The sequence below is a fragment of the Caretta caretta genome, chromosome 3 (assembly GCF_965140235.1).
Source record: "Caretta caretta isolate rCarCar2 chromosome 3, rCarCar1.hap1, whole genome shotgun sequence".
In the NCBI taxonomy this organism is placed as follows: domain Eukaryota; kingdom Metazoa; phylum Chordata; order Testudines; family Cheloniidae; genus Caretta; species Caretta caretta.
Window position 1 is genome coordinate 30,230,832 of NC_134208.1, and position 19,872 is coordinate 30,250,703.

Here is a 19,872-nt window from a genome sequence, read left to right on the forward strand (position 1 = left end):
CAGGTCCCTTACTCCTTTATATGATGTGATCATTTTGATCCTAAATGTATTAGCTTGACCATTATAATATTGTACATTTCTCCCCAAGGCATCTTATACAGATGTCCTGACTTATTACCATATCACACAATCCATCCCTCAACCCCAATGCCAAGGTGATGTTCCCTGAATTTATTTAGGATTATATTCAATTTCTGTTGTTCAATTTGTGCTTTTTATCACCCCCCCCCCATATATTTCTTAGAAGTTTCAGAATTCTGAGAGTACCTTTGCACCCACCTGACTATGCTTTGGCATGTTAACTGTCATATCCTTTAGGTATTAGCCTTGAAATAAATTCACTTTCTGCCTCTTAAAGAGACAAGTGTTACATTTCTCTTTATAATTCCCTCTTACTACTATTTTTACTCTATATGAAATATAAATAATTGACAGGTACAATCTGTCTCGGTCCCTCATTCAGGATCTTGAATTTACAATATGATCATGGCACATTCTGAATTTTAATCACAGAGGATAGGTTCGTAGAGTCATAGATTCCAAGGCCGGAAGGAACCATTGTGATCATCTAGTACAGTGGTTCCCAAACTTGGTTCATGGCTTGTTCAGGGTAAGCCCCTGGCAGGCTGCGAGACACTTTGTTTACGTAGAGTGTCCACAGGTATGGCCACTCGCAGCTCCCAGTGGCTGCGGTTCACTGTTCCTGGCCAATGGGAGCTGCAGAAAGCAGTAGCCCAGCCCGCGCCACTTCCTGCAGCTCCCATTGGCCGGGAACGGTGAACCACGGCCACTGGGAGCTGTGATCGGCTGTACCTGTGGATGCTCAGGTAAACAAATTGTCTCATGGCCTGCCAGGGGCTTACCCTGAACAAGCCGCGAACCAAGTTTGGGAACCACTGATCTAGTCTGACTTTCTATATAACACAGGCTATAGAACTTCCTCAAAATAATTCTGAGAGCATATCTTTTAGAAAAATAGACAACCGTGATTTAAAAATTGTCAGCAAGGGAGTCTCCGTTACTACCCTTGGTACATTGTTCCAATGATTAATTACTCTCACTGTTAAAAATGTATGTCTTATTTCCACTCTGAATTTGTCTAGCATCAACTTCCAGCCACTAGATCATGTTCTACCTTTCTCTGCTAGATTGAAAAGCCCATATTTGTTCCCCATGTGAGTACTTATAGACTGAAATCAAGCCACCCCTTAACTTTCTCTTGGTTAAGCTAAATATATTGAGCTCTCTGAGTCTACCACTGTAAAGCATGTTTTCTAATCCTTTATCATTCTCTTGGTTCTTTTTCAGTGCCCTCTCCAATTTGGCAACATTCTTCTTGAATTGTGGGCACCAGAAATGGACACAGGATTTCAACAGCGGTTGCACCAGTGCCAAATATAGAGGTAAAATAACCTTTCTACTCCTACTCTAAATTCCCCTGTTTATCCATCTAAGGATTGCATTAGCTCTTTCGGCCACATCATCACACTGGGGGCTCATGTTAAGATGATTATCCACCATGGGTCCCTATTCTTTTTCAGAGTGACTGCTTTCCAAAATAGAGTCCCCCATCCTGTAATTAACTGTATGGCCTATATTTTTTGTTCCTAGATGTATACATTTACATTTAACAGTATTAAAATGCATATTGTTTGCTAGCTCCTAGTTTACCAAACAATCCAGATTGCTTTGCATCAGTGATCTGTCTTCTTCCTTATTTACCACTTCCCCCATTTTTATGCCACCTGCAAACTTGATCAGAGATGATTTTATGTTTTCTTCCAGGTTGTTGATAAAAATGGTAAATAGCGTAGGGCCAAGAACCAGTTCCTGTGGGACTCTACTGGAAATACCATCCAGTCAGTGATGATTCCCCATTTACAATTATGTTTTGAGACCTATCACCTAGCAAGTTTTTAATCAATTTAATGTGTGCCATTAATTTCATATCGTTCTAGCTTTTTTATCAAAATGTCATGTGGTACCAAGTCAAATGCCTGAATGAAGTCTAAGTATATTACATCAACACTACTACATTTAGCAGTCAAACTTGTAATCTCATTAAAAATATCGTTAGTTTGACGGGATCTATTTTACATAAACCCATATTGATTTGCATTAATTACATTACTCTCCTTTAATTCTTTATTAATTGAGTCCCATATTACCAGCTCCATTATCTTGACCAGGATCAATGTCAATCTAAGAGGCCTATAATTACCTGGGTCATCTCATTTATCCTTATTAAAAATTGGCATAACACTAGCTTTCTTCCAGTCTTCTGGAACTTCTCCAGGACTCCAAGACTTATTGAAAATCAATGTTACCAGTTTTGTGAGCTCTTCAGCCATTCCTTTTAAAACTCTAGGATGCAAGTTATCTGGACCTGCTGATTTAAAAATGCCTAACTTTAGTAGCTGCCGTTTAACATCCTTCAGAGATAATAGTGGAATGGAAAAAGTGTTCTCAACACCATATGATGAGACTGTATCCTCTGTTTTTCCCCCCCCATATACAGAATAGAAATATTTATTGAACATTTTGGCATTTTCTGCCTTATTAATAATCCTACCATTTCCATCTAGTAATGGACCAATGTCATAGTCAACATGTGGATAGTGGTTGTCTGCAGTGGAGATATGTCATCCTGATACTCCGAGACCTGTGAAGTCATTGACCAGGAGCAAACATTACTCTTGCTGCATGCTCAATATAGCTGGCAATTGGAGCTTGACCTTGCAAGATGCTGAGTACTGAGGAGAACTGGAACGAAGGTGATGTATATCAGCTTTCCATTCCTAGTCAATAGAGTTTAATAAACAAAGACTCTGTTAATGAGGAAAACAACCATGAACTAACATCAAATTGTATGTGATCAACTCATCAGACATAAAAAAGTAAGAACCTTATAGCCACAAATCTGTAAGAACTAATATAAAATTCTAGTGGCCCTCTTTTTTGATATAATTTTATTTAGAATACACAGATAAGATCTAATGGCTGGAAGTTGAAGTTAGCAAAATTCATACAGGAAATAGAACACAAATGTTTAATAGTGACGGTAATTTACCATTGAAAGAGATTAGAAAAAGATATGGTACATTCTCCATCACTGGAGTTTTTAAACCACAATTGAATGTCTTTCTAAAACACATGTTCTAGTTCAATCACAATTTATTGAACTAGATGGAGGAATTACTGGTGAAATGGTTAATGGTCCCTTTAGCCTTAAAATCTATGAACAGACTTGGAGGGTTATATTAATAAGTATTCTCCCAAAGGGGAGATGAAAATAGTTCCTGAGATTGTATATATTGAACAAACCTGAAGGCTCTGCTAGTGCACCACTTATGCCTAAAGCAGGCCCTGAGGTCAGGGCTGAGGAACATTAGTAGGGCAATACATTTACTGCGTATGTGTCTGTTCTCAGGGAATCAGAGGACATCAGTCTCCAGGGCTGTTGAGCCAACATTTTCCATTAGCATGAAATTCAGTCAAAAAGAAAATCACTCAAACAAATATGACTTTATAGTTTGGATTGACATTTGGGAGTGCACTGATTATAACCAAAAATAACCCAGTGTCTGTGGGCCAGGCAGAGGTGCAATTGCACAGGGACTGCCCTCTGACTATTCACTAGGATGCAGAGCGTCCAAATGGGGTTGGGGAGTGAGAAAGGCCTTGTCTTTGCCTTCTAAACACTGGCCTGTGGAGCAGGAGCAGTGCATGGTGGGGAGGGAGGGAGAATATGGTGTACCCCATAGAGGTGTCTAGTGCTATGTGAACTTCCCATATATTTGCTCCCCAAGCACAGCATACACTGGTGGACTCCAGGAGTGATTCCGAATCCTTCCCCTGGAGTGGTTTAGTTCTGTCTTGTGCTTTAAACTCACTTTGTTAGGAACCAAGAACCAAATTCTACAGCCCTTACTTAGTAAAAACTCCCTTGAAGCTAATTGATCTTAATTAGAGTAGAGATTTTATAAATAGCAAAACTGAAAAACAAATAATTCCTTGGCTCACTCACTAGACATCCTTATATAACAACAATGGTCTACATTTTTATCAAGAATATTACTCCAGATATCAAATATCCCTCATAAATAACCTGGTAATATCACTCTTTCATCAGAAGATTGCTTGCTTAATCCTGTGTAGGCAGTGACAAACGGCACACTGTGTCTGACTTGGCCATTTCTCTTGCTCTCTCTCATTATATTCATTTGGAATAAAAATGCAGTCTACCCTGCTGAGTAACCTTTACAATGGGTAGTGCTTCTTGGATGTGGTTCCAAAAAAGACAGAGCAATTCAGACTTTGAATGAACAGAAGCCAATTCTTTTAACTGGATAGCATTTCCATAGCAAATGTAATCATTTAGTACTGAAACATGAATCATTGCTAATTATTATTTTGAATATAATTTCTCAGCACCAAAAAGTGTGCTAGATGCTTGCCAGCACAAATTAATAGCACATTGCTCCTGGTCCAAAAAGCTTACAATCTAAGGTCCCAATCCTGAAAAGACCATTGAAAGTCAAGAGGACTTAGGTTCCTAAAGGCTAGATCTGAAAGGGGACTTAAAATCAGCATTGCAAAGCTCAATGTTTAGGTCACCCTACTGCCTAGTGGAATTCACAGCCCCAAGTTAGGCAGCCTGTACAATGAATAGGGAGAATTTAGCACCTATGAGATCCACAAAAGCCTGTAAGCTGAGCAGGGAGCTATCTAAAATAGCCAATAGGAAATGGGTGTGTCCTGAGCCCCACCCCTCAAAGAAAGTTAAGTGCCTAAATCTGGGCCTGAAGGAGGCCTGCCTTCAGGAATTGAAGCTATAAACCTCTCCTGGTGTTAGGCACTTAAGCCTCACCTTGCAAAAACAAATGAACAAAGAGGAGGAGCTGCTGCCACATGTTTCCCCATGGTTAGGGCACTCACCCAGAATGTAGGGAGACCTGGGTTCAAATTGCCCCTCTGTCTAATGTGGAGCAGGGATTTGAAGTAGGTCTGCTACTTCTCAGATAAGTACCCTAACCTCTGGGCTGTGTCTCAAACTCTCTTACTGAAAGTCTGAAAGGACTCCTCGTTATTTTTGCTGATACAGACTAACATGGCTACCACTCTAAAACCTGAAAGTCTTCTGCTTTGTATAAGTCACCATGTAATCAGTGGACCCAGGTGTTGAATTTGGGTCTTTAACATCCCAGCTAACTGCCCTAATAACTGGGCAATACAGTCACGCACGTTTTCTCTGGCCTAATGACTACTATGTATTTCAGGACTGAGGCAGACGTGTATATGCCCACCAACAGAAATGTAGGTGCCAAGGGGACTTTACCAGTGGAGTCTTAAGTACTAGGGGCTTTAGGTGTCTACAGTGGTAGATGGCAGCTGAGCTGAGACTGAGGTTGTAAGTTTTGGACATAGGCATCTAAAGTGGCAGTTAGGAGTCACTTTTTTTTCAAATGGTATTCCAAAATTGATTGGTATTTTGGCTTTTTGAGGTCATTATATAAATATGCCACTCGCTTTGCCAAAAATCAAGATGTGTTGGTCCAACAGACAGGATGTCTTTGGATTTTAAGTATGAATTCATTTATATATCCTGTCTTGAAATCTGTTTGGCTGGAATGATTTAAATTAACATTTCCTGTCAACGGATTGGAACTCCAGTCTCAGGAGACAGCTATCCATGGACATCTTACCCTATATCCAACCATAGCTAATATTTCAGCAATCTAAAAAGGAAAACAAAAGTCCTTGCTGAAAATTTCACTTGTCGAGTGGTATATTACCTATCTTCATTTAATAGGTTAACGTATGGACGCAGGGATCATACTGATTAGAGGCTCCGGCTTTTGCTTTATAAGACTTCAAAATAATGGATGAACATAGTATTAAACTGCTCCCTTGCATAATCCTTGCCTTTAATTCTGATCAGGGCTGGCAGAGTGAGGGGCAATTTGTCAGAGACTGATTGCAGTCCATTGTTTGCTAGAGCACGGTTAGAGTCACAAGGGTCCATCCTGCATCAACATGCTGTAATTTATGTGCTCATTTTTGTGTCCACTGATCAGCTGCATGAAAAAAGCAGTTTTGCTCCCTGCAGATAAAAACTGAAATAAATTCTGTCCTCTAAAAGCTCAATAAATTCTCAGGCCTGGTAAGCATTACTGATGTCCTTACAGTCACTAGTGTTGCTTGGAAAGGACGATATATTTGTCTTAGCAAGCATCATGATGCTGGCTCTGTGGAAGAGAAGACATATGTGTGATGTCATATTTATGAGTGTAAATATGGCATAACTGGAATACGTTTTATTCTAGATATGCCATGTAACATATATTTGCAAAGGTTATGTTCTTCTGCATGTATTCATCCTATTTGTATGCATGTATCATTTTTATATCTGAAGTTATGAGTGTTGGCTTTATGAATCATAGAATCATAGAATATAAGGGTTGGAAGGGACCCCAGAAGGTCATCTAGTCCAACCCCCTGCTCGAAGCAGGACCAATTCCCAGTTAAATCATCCCAGCCAGGGCTTTGTCAAGCCTGACCTTAAAAACCTCTAAGGAAGGAGATTCTACCACCTCCCTAGGTAACGCATTCCAGTGTTTCACCACCCTCTTAGTGAAAAAGTTTTTCCTAATATCCAATCTAAACCTCCCCCACTGCAGCTTGAGACCATTACTCCTCGTTCTGTCATCTGATACCATTGAGAACAGTCTAGAGCCATCCTCTTTGGAACCCCCTTTCAGGTAGTTGAAAGCAGCTATCAAATCCCCCCTCATTCTTCTCTTCTGCAGGCTAAACAATCCCAGCTCCCTCAGCCTCTCCTCATAACTCATGTGTTCCAGGCCCCTAATAATTTTTGTTGCCCTTCGCTGGACTCTCTCCAATGCTTGTATTTAAAGTGTTTGCTGTAGAAAGCACCTAAGGCAGATGTGGTCAACATAGTGTGAAGGGGTTATGCAAGTAATTGGGAGTATTTGGTTAACAATGGACCTTGATAGGCATCAGTCCACATCTGAGCTTTCCTGGGAAGTCCTGGAGAAAACTGAGTAATGCTTGGACATGTGAGTTGCCCATGTGATTCCAAAACTCCATTTTGTAGCTGGTTTCTACACGGGGAGAGAGGGGTTTCCACCTACAAGAGAGAAACTATATAAGCCCATGGGAAAACCCCTCCATTTTGTCTTCAGCTGGCACAAAAGATAGCCTCTCCACCCCAAGAAGATGCCTGAAAGAAACTGGAACAAAGAACAGTAACTACAGGGGTATGAGTGATTGCTGGACCCAGACTAGAAGGAGCCTAGTCTGTAAAAGAAGCTTACTGGAACCTCTCTGAGGGTGAGATTTCATCTGTAATCACTTTCTTACTGTATTAGGCTTAGACTTGCATGTTTTATTTTATTTTGTTTGGTAATTCACTTTGTTCTGTCTATATTACTTGGAACCACTTAAATCCTACTTTTTGTATTTAATAAAATCACTTTTTACTTATTAATACCTGCGGGGGCTGACAGCTGTGCATATCTCTCTATCAGTGTTATAGAGGGTGAACAATTTATGGGTTTAGTCTGTATACCCTTTATACAGGGTAAAACGGATTTATTTGGGGTTTAGACCCCATTGGGAGTTGGATATTTGAATGCTGGAGACAGGAACATTTCTTAAGCTGTTTTCAGTTAAACCTGCAGCTTTTGGGGGCTGTGGTTCAAACCTGGATGTGTGTTTGTAGCAGGCTAGCGTGCCTGGCTCATACCAGGCAGGGCACTGGAGTCCCAAGCTGACAGGGAAAACGGGCTCAGAATTTGTTTCAGAACATCAGGTGGCAGTCCCAAAAGGGGTTTCTGTGATCTAACCCATCACAATATGTATTTAGGAAAGCAGGTTTGAACTAGTATAAATGGTGAATTCTCTGTAACTTGAAGTCTTTAAAACATGATTTGAGGATTTCAGTAACTCAGCTAGAGGTTATGGGTCTATTACAGGAGTGGGTGGGTGAGGTTCTGTGGCCTGCAATGTCAGACTAGATGATCATGATGGTCCCTTCTGGCCTAAAAGTCTATGAGTCTACGACAAAGGGTACATAGGACAGCAAAGCATGGAGTGCTCCTACATTGCTAGCTGTAAATAATGAATGGTTGGATTCTTTCAAATATAACTTAATATAGTTTCAGATATAATTTTTATAAAATTTATGCGTTAATTATGTATCCCCATGTAATATACCTGAGCATATTCTGCAAAAATTAAAATAATAGCAAACACTAATGGAGTCAGTATATCCAGAAAAAAACAACCTGCTCCTCCTTTCCCAGCAACAGTAAATACTGTGCCACTTAAAATCCAGATTAAACAGGTGTGTCTTGCATTGCATCCTAACCTCTGGCTTTTGTGGGCTGCAAGAAGAGTGTGCGTTCCAAAAAGTGAGGGGCTTCCATCTGCTCAGAACAGCCTGCTGCTTGTCCCTAGGAGTCCAACCTTGGGGGCAGCAAGCAACAGTGACCAAGCTGACTGCAATCAATAATACAGGGGGGAAATATAATACAGTATGTTGTATGAACAAATGTCTTAAACAAGTATAATGATATTTAAATAGATCTAGAAAAGATATGAAAATGAGACAGGTGACTAAAAGAAATAAGCAAGGGAATAAACAGGACAGATGAGGGATTAAAGGGAAAGAGGACCTAGAGAGAAAGAAAGATAGGTAAGGGTTGGATATATCCATAGCTTCCAAAATATTAGATCTCATGCAAAAAAGTCATTGATGAGGATGTTTAAGCAGTTTGCAGAGCAGCAGACTATAGTGTACATACATATGACCACTCCCTTTAACTTCATTCACAAGTGACATAATCACTTCAGTGCTTGTAGACTTGGACACAGCCAACTAGCACTGCAAATAATACTGTAGGTTTGTTACATTAATAAAATAATACCAATAGGATCTTATAAGAGGGATAAGGCAAAATGCCACGTTTATTGTAAATACAACAGTTAGCATATGCTTTTCAGTCACACAATACACACACACACACACACACACACACATATACAAGTCCTGCAGATGGTCTTTATAGTTACCAGTCTGTTGTAGCTCAAGTCAATCTAATGGCCAGTTAGACTGAGCACGAGTGAGGAGCAGGGCTCTGTCAGTTGCAATCTGATGCTCCAGGCTTTGCAGGACTGAACCCAGAGTTCCATGGCAAAACACCCCATCTTTATAGTTGTAAATTCCCATTTGAGTCCATGCATTTTGCAATGTCATCCTGTAATCATTAGTCCTTAAGTGGTGTTAATCTTGGGGTTTTCTGCTGTTATCATTCACCTTCGGGGGTGCCTGCCTCACCTCTGAGGTCATCAATGCTGCTAACATGTTTAGTCTCAGATACAAAGGATATTTTCTGATTGTCTCCTGCTGTTTCCAAGTCTCTCACTTTTTCTTGCCCACCTGGACATTGGTGATGGCTTTTACACCTTATCTTTTCCTGATGCATGCATTCCTCATTCACACAAACAATCTCTCACAGAAACCTTCAAAGGTACACAGAATACATTGTAAATTAAGCCTTGCTAAATCTTATAACTAAAACAATTCACACTGGGGCTTCAGGCCCTCAACATTCCTTTAATCTAATTAACATAGACACAATACAAAATCCTGTCTTTTACTAACTAAACTTTATAACAGGTCCTAATTGTAATGCATATGGGAAACAGGATCCCACTCTCAGACAAAAAGAAAAGGAGTACTTGTGGCACCTTAGAGACTAACCAATTTATTTGAGCATGAGCTTTCGTGAGCTACAGCTCACTTCATCAGATGTTTACCGTGGAAACTGCAGCAGACTTTATATACACACAGAAATCATGAAACAATACCTCCTCCCACCCCACTGTCCTGCTGGTAATAGCTTATCTAAAGTGATCCAGTAAGGAGAGTGATTGTAAGGACATTGTAAGGAGAGTGATCACTTTACATAAGCTATTACCAGCAGGAGAGTGGGGTGGGGTAATCACCCATTTTTTCATGGTTTGTGTGTATAAAAACGTCTTCCATACTTTCCACAGTATGCATCCGATGAAGTGAGCTGTAGCTCACGAAAGCTTATGCTCAAATAAATTGGTTAGTTTCTAAGGTGCCACAAGTACTCCTTTTCTTTTTGTAAATACAGACTAACACGGCTGTTACTCTGAAACCTGTGTTTGTTTAGAGTCGCTAAGCCAGATCCAGCATTACATACAGCCACCAGAAACACCAGCTTAGCACCAAATAGAGCTGGGCAACGTATTTATAGCAGATTTTATAGAACAAATTTAGCCCTTTTTTTTTTCCTGTTTGCAAATCACTGCTGGAGTCTGGCAGTGCCAGAACCTTTTCCTTCCAAAGTGAAAGACTCCAGCTGTGGTGAAAGGCTCTGGCGGGGGGAGGCATCAGGGGAGGGTTCCGGCAGTGAAAAGTTGCCACAGCCTTTTCCTGCTGCCTCTCCTGCTGCTAGAGCCTTTCACTGTGGTATGTAGCTACACATGACCACACTGTGGATAAAGCCTGCTCTGCACTGCTGTGTGCAATTACACATACCCTGCATGCTGCTGTCAGTGATCATCATGTATTTACATCATGTATTTTATACATAAGAAACAGTGAAACAGAGTCTAAATGGTCACAAGTGGTGCTATTCATTATTTGTACTGCAGTAGGGTCTAGAGATTTTCACCATGGTCCTTTCTCGCCTTGGAATCTATAAATCCCAATTGGGGATTGGGCTCCCATTGTGTTAAGTACTGTACATACACACAGAGACTGTAAAAATATGGGTCCTGGCAAAGAAACTCACAATTTAAGTATCAGAATCATTTCCCCCATTGTACATGTAGGTTTTTTTTTTACACAGCAACAGGCAAAGATAGGAAAATATGGTTGTAAACCCACAAAAATTGGTAGGGGACTTGAAGGCAGGTGTAAATACCTGAAATGGCTTAACTCAATTATTTGAATTACTAGATTTAAATTGATATACTGAAGTAAATGATTCCTAATAATATAACATCATTAGTGGTTATAAAGTGCTATGAGATTCTGAGATGGATGATTCTATAGAAGTAAACAAACAAACCTAATTAATTGGATAATTATTATATACAGCAAAACTCATTAGTTGTGTGAAACACAAGATATGTCTGTTACTGAACTGCAACTAAACCTAAAGTGAACCTGGCTAACTCAACAGCCAAATTGTCTAACTAGATATGTTATTATGCAGACCATTTCTTTTGTTTAATCTGACCTTTTCTTCTCTCTGTTCTTCATAATCTCCTTTTAATTAGGCTGTTGGTTGGGGAATTTCACACAGACCATGCTGAAGGGAAAATCCCTTCCTCTTCTAAGAAGAGGTAGGGAAGGGGGGATGTCTGGAATCTAACTCCCTTGGGTTCTCAGCCAAACGGGCACAGACATTTATGGGAGTTTTCTCCCATAAACGTATCACTGGCAGGATTGCAGTCAGACAGAACACCTGGAAAATGCCTTAGGACCTGAGTGGAGAACTAAAAGTATGTATTACATTTATGACACGGAGTGCAGAAAACATCATGGTTATTGTGACAGAGGATCTGGGGTCTGTCAGCAATTTATAGTTCAAATCAAGGAAAGGTGGGCAAGAGGGATATATAATGAGGAAAATCCATTCTGCCTATTTGAGAGGGCACTATACAAACTGAATCCAGCCAGAGTGAAGGCATGATCTAATACCTGTAGCCAAGAACATGAAAATGCAAATCAGAATTCATTGATGGTGAGCATCTCTTGACTGGTGAGCATCGCTAAGCCATTTAATTACATATGTGAAATACTGTAGTTGGAGCCAGGAAGATGGGTAGTGTGGCTGTTATCAGAATAAGGAGGACAATCATCCCCATCCCCATGCAATTTTTGCATTTCCTCCTGCAACTGACCAAACACTGTGTTGTGGCCATGCTGATGTATCTTCACCTCCCCCTCACTTGAGCGCTGACTTGGATCAAGGAACTTGATAAGAGGTCTGGTGGAGACGGGAAAGGATCTCTGGGACACAGAAGGGAAAGGCTGCATTAGCTGATCTGTAAATGGTCTGACGGGACTGATTTGAAGAGAAGTAAGATTTTTCTGTTCCCTATATAACTAATCTAAGGGAAGCATACTGCTCAGAGCTTTGCAAAGGGTTCAGATGCGGGGTTTTTTTTGTTACTATAATCTTCTCTCTTCTTTTAATCTTTTTTAAAATAAAAATTACCATTGAATGGGTAACTTCACACACCTGGCCCCAAAAAGATGAGAATTCCTCAACCTCTAGGGAGTGGTGCTGAACAGTAAAGAGTTTCTGGAGCCTCAGTCCCAGCCAGAGGTCTCAGGGTGAAATCTCCCACTTACTTTAGTGGGCCTGGATTTCACTTGTCATCAACAGGCATAGTCAAAGATGTGCTCTCCTACTGATGTGTGTCACCAAAGGGACATGGGTCACATACAAGGGGAGAAGAACTACAAAGATGCAAGGTGACCATGGGGGTGCAGGTGACAGTTACAGTAATTCAGACCATTTACAGATAGGCTAATGCAGCCTTTCCCTTCTGTGTCCCAGAGAGCCTTTCCCGTCTCAGAAATTGTAGCTCATGAAAGCTTATGCTCAAATAAATTCGTTAGTCTCTAAAGTGCCACAAGTCCTCCTTTTCTTTTTGTGGATACAGACTAACACGGCTGCTACTCTAAAACCAGTAATTCACTGTAAAGTCTTCATAGTCATTTGCTGTTTCACATATTGAAGCTTCAATTGCTAGTGTATGTAGCGGTTGTTAAGTATACACAGTTTGAAGCACTCTCAAGTATTTAGGACAGCTCCTCAGGCTGTGTGAAGCAGTGCTTCTCCATTGACTGAAGTGGAGTCCACCACTGAGGATCTGGCTCATGTAACTAGCTTCACACCAGTCCACCATTGAGGATCTGGTACATGTAACTAGCTCACAAGTTTTATTGTGAGAAAATTGGACTTCACGGTATAAAGACTGGCCTTTAAAAACAAAAGAAATACTGTGGTCATGAGTGAAGAGTAGTACCTCCTGAAAACCTATTCAGTTAAAACTTGGTATGCGATTGCTATTCATTTGGTAAGAAAAAATTAGATGTCAGAAAAGCCAGCAAAAGCTTTTACCCAGAGTGATTTGATGGCATTTTGTATTGATGGAATGCTGCCCTCTGGCCTGTAATCCTAAAATATAATATAGATACTCTCTGAAGTAAGACAGCTTTAGAAATCTGGTTGGAGAGAGACTGCAGAGATACCTAGATTGGAGCACAGTGTCTTCCCAAATAAACTCACAGCACAATTGATCTTGACATGTACTATATTGTTCTTATCTGAAAGAAATTGAATACAGAAGGTCTCTTGCAGCAATTGAAAATAAGTCTAGTGAAACACATAGGGTTACACTCTCAGGGCACAGACTGTGGATTAAAGTTTTTGATGTGCAAATTCTTTTACATTGTTTTTAACAGAATTCTGCTTTTACACTGCACAAAGGTTCAGCTTTCACTTTGATCCTGATAAGCCTTATTTATTTTTATTGATTTCTAGGCACTTGTATGGCACTCATTACTGTACCTGTAATGTCTTATTGCTTCACAAACATTAAAGAATTTTCCCATGTGAGATAAGGAAATATTATTACTCCATTTTAAAGACAAGGAAACTGTGGCAAAAAGATGAAGGCCAAACTCCAGTGCTTAAAATAGACACCAAAGTCTGAATTTAGGTACCTAAATAAATGGTCTGATTTTCAGAGGTTCTAAGCCCCTGCAGTTCCCATTGACTCTATTGAAGCTCATGAGTGCTCAGCACCTTTGAAAATCAGGCCACTTACTCAAGAATTTAAATATAGATTCAGGTCCCCATTGTAAGATAATCAAGTTAAATGTCAACCCAAAATCACACAGTAAGTCTGCATTAGAATAAGGAATAGAGCACAGATCTCTTGATTTCCAGTCCAGGGCCTTTAACCACAAGTCCATCCCCCCTCTGAGGGGAAAAGCTATCCTTTCTTCAAAACTATAGGGTATCTCTACTCCTATGTACCCAGAGGCAGCTTAGAGCTGTGAGTCAGGTCTGTGAGATCCTCAGGCCTCTCCCCTGGTGGAATATCTGACTGCTGTGGCACCATGCAGCAGCACTGTCAGTTATCTTTGCCTTCTAAGTTTCTTTTCCCTTCATCAATGACTGGGATGTGGGTAGTCAGGCCTAGTGGTTAGCAGGGAGTCATAGTCAGGAAACAGAGCCCAGGGTCAGAGCTGAAGTGAGAAGTCAGGACTCAGAGCCGAGGGTCAGGACTGGATTACCTGGAGTAATTACAAGGCTAGGCACAGGGGCTATCACAGCCATGGACAAATGCTTTGAGCAACTAGTGAGCTGCTGCTGGGCTTAAGTGCTGGTCTGTTCATTCTTCCCACCCATCAGGCAGTGTAGCCAATCAGACAGCCTGTTACAGGCCAGCTGTGCTCATTAGGTTGCCTGGAGACTGACTCTGCTGCAAGCCCTGATTCCTTCGTTCATTCTGAGAGCATAATTTAACTGTAGCTCTTCTTTGTGTGAACCGCGGCTCCCCCTCCCCCCAGCTTGTAAACTGCGCTGGAAGGCTTGCACTGGAGATTTCTTCAGAGAACCAGCAGCTTCTTCCCTGTCTGGAGACTTGTTCCCCCCCTGTAGAACTATGCTTCATATGGCTGGAACAACGTCTGGTGCCTGAAACATGGAGCTCACAGGTAGGCCTTGAAGTCCCTCTGCCCATCTCCCAACCGTCTTAGAAAGAAACAGCTTGAGAAGAAAAAAAGTAGCTCTCTCTGTTGAGCTGTATCTCAGAACGCCATATCTGTTCTCCCTCTAATTCCTGGTATTTTCCCACTGTCCCTAATGTCATCCATTCAGTGTTTATAGTCATGGGGAAGGAAGCAGGGATTTTCCTCCCACCCTGATGACATGGCAGCTCAAGCTACCTTTGCAGCTCCCCATCCTTGTTATGTTTTTATCTTAGATTTAGCCCCAATTTTTTCCTCTTTAGAGTATGTACAATACAAAAACTGATAATCTACAGTTGCCTCATGTAATTAAGTTTAGGAAGAGGTGTGCTGACTCCTCCTCAGGGTCCCACTATGGCAAGGAATGTAAGATAGAGAGGCTGCCAGTCATGAAACAAAACAAAACAATGAAAGTTTAGAGTAAGAAACGGTACCTCTCTCCCTTCCACTCATTCTTTGAGAAGATTATCCAGTTTGAGTGGGATGAGCTAGCCAAGGGCGAATGCTTCACCAAGCATACGTCAAAGTAATACCCTCTTCTGAATGACAAACAAAGTAACTCCCAAAGTTTGACGCAGCCATGGTATCTCTCACTAAAGACACAGCCAACCCCGCAGAGCAAAACTCCTTAAGAAAACATCAGAAGGACTGATACATAGAGGGTTCCCTTTGAAAAACTGTGGTCCACTATGGTCCTTCAGACATCCCTCTCTTGTGCTCCTTTCAGCAAGGCCATCATCTTAAATAGTCTAAATCTATGATTTGACTGAGAGGAACGATTATAAACAGTCAGGGCTGGAAAAAAATCTCCCTCACAGCTTCTTACTTTGGAAGCCCTGAAATTGACAGCTAGAGCAAGGACATCTAATGCTGTTAGCAGGAGGCACATTTGGTAGTAGTGCTTTGTAGTGGTGCAGCAGCAGAAGTTTTGGGGTGTGATCTTTCAGCAATTTACCTGCCCCAAACTGCCAGCAGATCTGATGTCATCCAGAGATGCCACTGGATGTTACCATCCTGCCCTCTCCAAGTATAAGCCATAAAATAACCTTGTGGTATCTCTTACTACATCTGAGTGAGTGGCAAGGTTGGCTAGTTGGGAAAGAGTAGCCTGGCCCATCTATCTGGCAGCCTGTATCACCAGGGAAGCCCAGGATGCTTACCATGAACTCAGTGCTGAGGAGGTCAGGAGCTGCATTTCAGTGAAGGCTTCCCAAGAAAGGTCAACTAGAGCAAATGGAAGAAATCTCTTGGTACTGTCCCTGGATTGAGACTAAGATTTCCTCCACCTCCAGCCACTCCTTCAACTCCCTCCATTTTATGCATGGCATCTAGGACCTGTAAGTTTAATGTGCCCCAGTCTCCTCTGTTCTCCAGTCATTTACTCCAAGCCAGTCTGGATCCCCGCTCTGGTGTGTCATGAAACCTGGGTTATGGGCTCTAGCCCTATCCAGAGAAGCCCAGCCAACCTGTCTGGAGGCTTCTGTGACCCAGATAGGTATTATACCCTCACTTCCGCAGAGGCTCTGGGACTCCTTGTGCAATCCTGTCCTTCTCAGAAGTTTTACATTCATTTTCCATTTACTCTTTTCCATCATCCTCTTCTCCTTTGTGTTTCCCTTGATAGCTGCTGTGTGGGTTACAGTTGCACGAACAGAATGATTTTATCAGTGAAGAGGTAATGCAGCCATTAAAAAGCATTACTGTGGCTAAAACAGAACCATTAAGATTATAACAATAGGATCCCTGTTATCTGGAAATATATGTGCATAACAAGACAATGTATTTGCAGTGGACTATGGCTAATATACGTGGTAGGTCATAAACTGGAATATTGATGAGTTGAACAAATTAACAGAAATGAAAAATGGCAATGCTATAAATTAAAAACTGTTTTATTTTTTTTGTTTCTTCAAGATACTTCTCTTTCTGTGCAGGAGACCAAGAAACATATATGCTTCATTTCAATTCTTTCTCACAAAGCGCTAAGAACTAAGTTATTAATAGTTTGGGCTAGATCCACAAAGAGATTTAGAGGCCTGACGCTTTAGGAAAGTGGGAGACCTAAGCAGGGGTGCCAGAACATGGGGGGGCCCAGCGGCCATGGCCCTCCCACTTTTTGCCACAGGCCTGTCTCCCTGTCCCTCCTCTTCCCCCTGAGGCCCTGGGGTGGGGGGTGAGGGACACGGGCCCGGGGTGGGGACACCTGAGAGCAGCCCTGGCCTGTTTCCCCTCTCTCGGACCCCTCATTCAGGACAGGAGGAGGGTCTGCAACTCCCCACAGCTGCCTGTGTGGCTCTTACCTCGACCCGGCTCTGGCTTCTGGTCTGGCCTGGGGGCGGTGCCTCGGGGGCCGAAGAGGGAGTTCTCTAACCACTGGGAAATTGTGTGTAAGGGGATCACCTCTTCCTCTTCTGTGTTTTGCAAGAAAGGGTTGACCTGGGCTCGTAATCCCAGGAGAAGAGTCGTGGTTGTGAATCCTGGGAATTGATGGTGGAGCCTCCCTCAGCACATCCGACCAGAGAGTTTTCGAGAAATCCAAAGTCAATAACAATCAGGATTTCCAGTCAAGAATTGTTGGGCCAAATTCAGAAGTGACTTGTGAGACTCCCTTAGATACAGCTTTCCTAGACCTAATTACGTCCATTTACCAAGGTTTGAGTATGAGAGAGTCTACCTTGATATGTTTTACATTCTGAGGAGTTGGAAGATGGCTTCTGAAAGTTAGGGATGGCCTGCTGAACTTGTACACTCTTATACCGTTTGTGACAGATTGACAATAACCTGTAATATCCTGAACAACCCTTATGGAATTAAAATAAACTTTAGTGAATTAAATTAAACATTATTGAATTAGGGTTAATATCTTTGGGGTACATTGTATTAAAAATGCAGTTGTTGTGTATGTATTGCTGTGGCATTGTACATACCTTCTCTAGTAAGAAGGGGGAGTGCTAATAAACTTCCTCCACTCTCAGCCTTTGAAGCTATCTCCCGGAGAGAAATGCATATACAAGTTCAAACTGGATTCTCCAGAGACCAACAGGCAAAGAAAAGACTTTTGGATAAAAGTGTGGGTTTGAAATTGACTCAGGGCCTTCCTCTTGCTCCAGCAAATAAACAGGACTCCTAGTCCACAGCGGGGTGCAATATCTAGGGGAGGTTTGGAAGGACTTGGACTACTGAGGCCCCATAAGACTGTGTGGTTGTTCTGGGCCGAAGCTCTGATGAACTTGTAACCACGAAGAAACCTCTAGGGAGGGGTGATCCCTGGTAAGCTTATTAGCATGTGTGTAGATTCTTGTTGTTTTTAATGTGTTTTTTTTGGGGGGGGGGTAATAATTAATCATATCAGGGTTGGAAGGGACCTCAGGAGGTCATCTAGTCCAACCCCCTGCTCAAAGCAGGACCGATCCCCAATTAAATCATCCCAGCCTTTGTCAAGCCTGACCTTAAAAACTTCTAAGGAAGGAGATTCCACCACCTCCCTAGGCAATGCATTCCAGTGTTTCACTACCCTCCTAGTGAAAAAGTTTTTCCTAATATCCAGCCTAAATTTCCCCCACTGCAACTTGAGACCATTACTCCTTGTTCTGTCATCTGCTACCACTGAGAACAGTCTAGAGCCATCCTCTTTGGAACCCCCTTTCAGGTAGTTGAAAGCAGCTATCAAATCCCCCCTCATTCTTCTCTTCCGTAGACTAAACAATCCCAGTTTCCTCAGCCTCTCCTCATAAGTCATGTGTTCCAGTCCCCTAATAATTTTTGTTGCCCTCCGCTGGACTCTTTCCAATTTTTCCACACCCTTCTTGTAGTGTGGGGCCCAAAACTGGACACAGTACTCCAGATGAGGCCTCACCAGTGTCGAATAGAGGGGAACAATCACGTTCCTCGATCTGCTGGCAATGCCCCTACTTATACATCCCAAAATGCCATTGGCCTTCTTGGCAACAAAGGCCCACTGTTGACTCATATCCAGCTTCTCGTCCACTGTCACCCCTAGGTCCTTTTCTGCAGAACTGCTGCCAAGCCATTCGGTCCCTAGTCTGTAGCGGTGCATTGGATTCTTCCGTCCTAAGTGCAGGACTCTGCACTTGTCCTTGTTGAACTTCATCAGATTTCTTTTGGCCCAATCCTCCAATTTGTCTAGGTCCCTCTGTATCCTATCCCTACCCTCCAGCGTATCTACCTCTCCTCCCAGTTTAGTGTCATCTGCAAACTTGCTGAGGGTGCAATCCACACCATCCTCCAGATCATTTATAAAGATATTGAACAAAACCGGCCCCAGGACCGACCCTTGGGGCACTCCACTTGATACCAGCTGCCAACTAGACATGTAGCCATTGATCACTACCCGTTGAGCCCAACAATCTAGCCAATTTTCTATCCACCTTATAGTCCATTCATCCACCCCATACTTCTTTAACTTGCTGGCAAGAATACTGTGGGAGACCGTGTCAAAAGCTTTGCTAAAGTCAAGGAACAACATGTCCACTGCTTACCCCTCATCCACAGAGCCAGTTATCTCGTCATAGAAGGCAATTAGATTAGTCAGGCATGACTTGCCCTTGGTGAATCCATGCTGACTGTTCCTGATCACTTTCCTCTCCTCTAAGTGCTTCAGAATGGATTCCTTGAGGACCTGCTCCATGATTTTTCCAGGGACTGAGGTGAGGCTGACTGGCCTGTAGTTCCCAGGATCCTCCTTCTTCCCTTTTTTAAAGATGGGCACTACATTAGCCTTTTTCCAGTCGTCCGGGACCTCCTCCGATCGCCATGAGTTTTCAAAGATAATGGCCAATGGCTCTGCAATCACAGCCGCCAACTCCTTTAGCACTCTCGGATGCAACGCATCCGCCCCCATGGACTTGTGCACGTCCAGCTTTTCTAAATAGTCCCGAACCACTTCTTTCTCCACAGAGGGCTGGTCACCTCCTCCCCATGCTGTGCTGCCCAGTGCAGTAGTCTGGGAGCTGACCTTGTTCGTTACTTTTTACCTTAAGAATAAAGTAGGCTTGCTTAGAAAAAACAATGTGATAATT

The 19,872-nt window shown here is 42.2% G+C and overlaps 1 long non-coding RNA gene across 3 annotated transcripts in view; it reads left to right on the forward strand.

Moving 5' to 3' along the window:
• LOC125634578 (uncharacterized) overlaps positions 1-19,872 on the forward strand; it is a 275,616-nt gene that overhangs the window by 133,767 nt on the left and 121,977 nt on the right. For all 3 annotated transcript variants that reach the window (XR_012667554.1, XR_012667555.1, XR_007355964.2), the window contains 2 exons: positions 1,309-1,403; positions 2,586-2,774. This is a non-coding gene — a long non-coding RNA (uncharacterized LOC125634578). The remainder of the gene's footprint in view (positions 1-1,308; positions 1,404-2,585; positions 2,775-19,872) is intronic.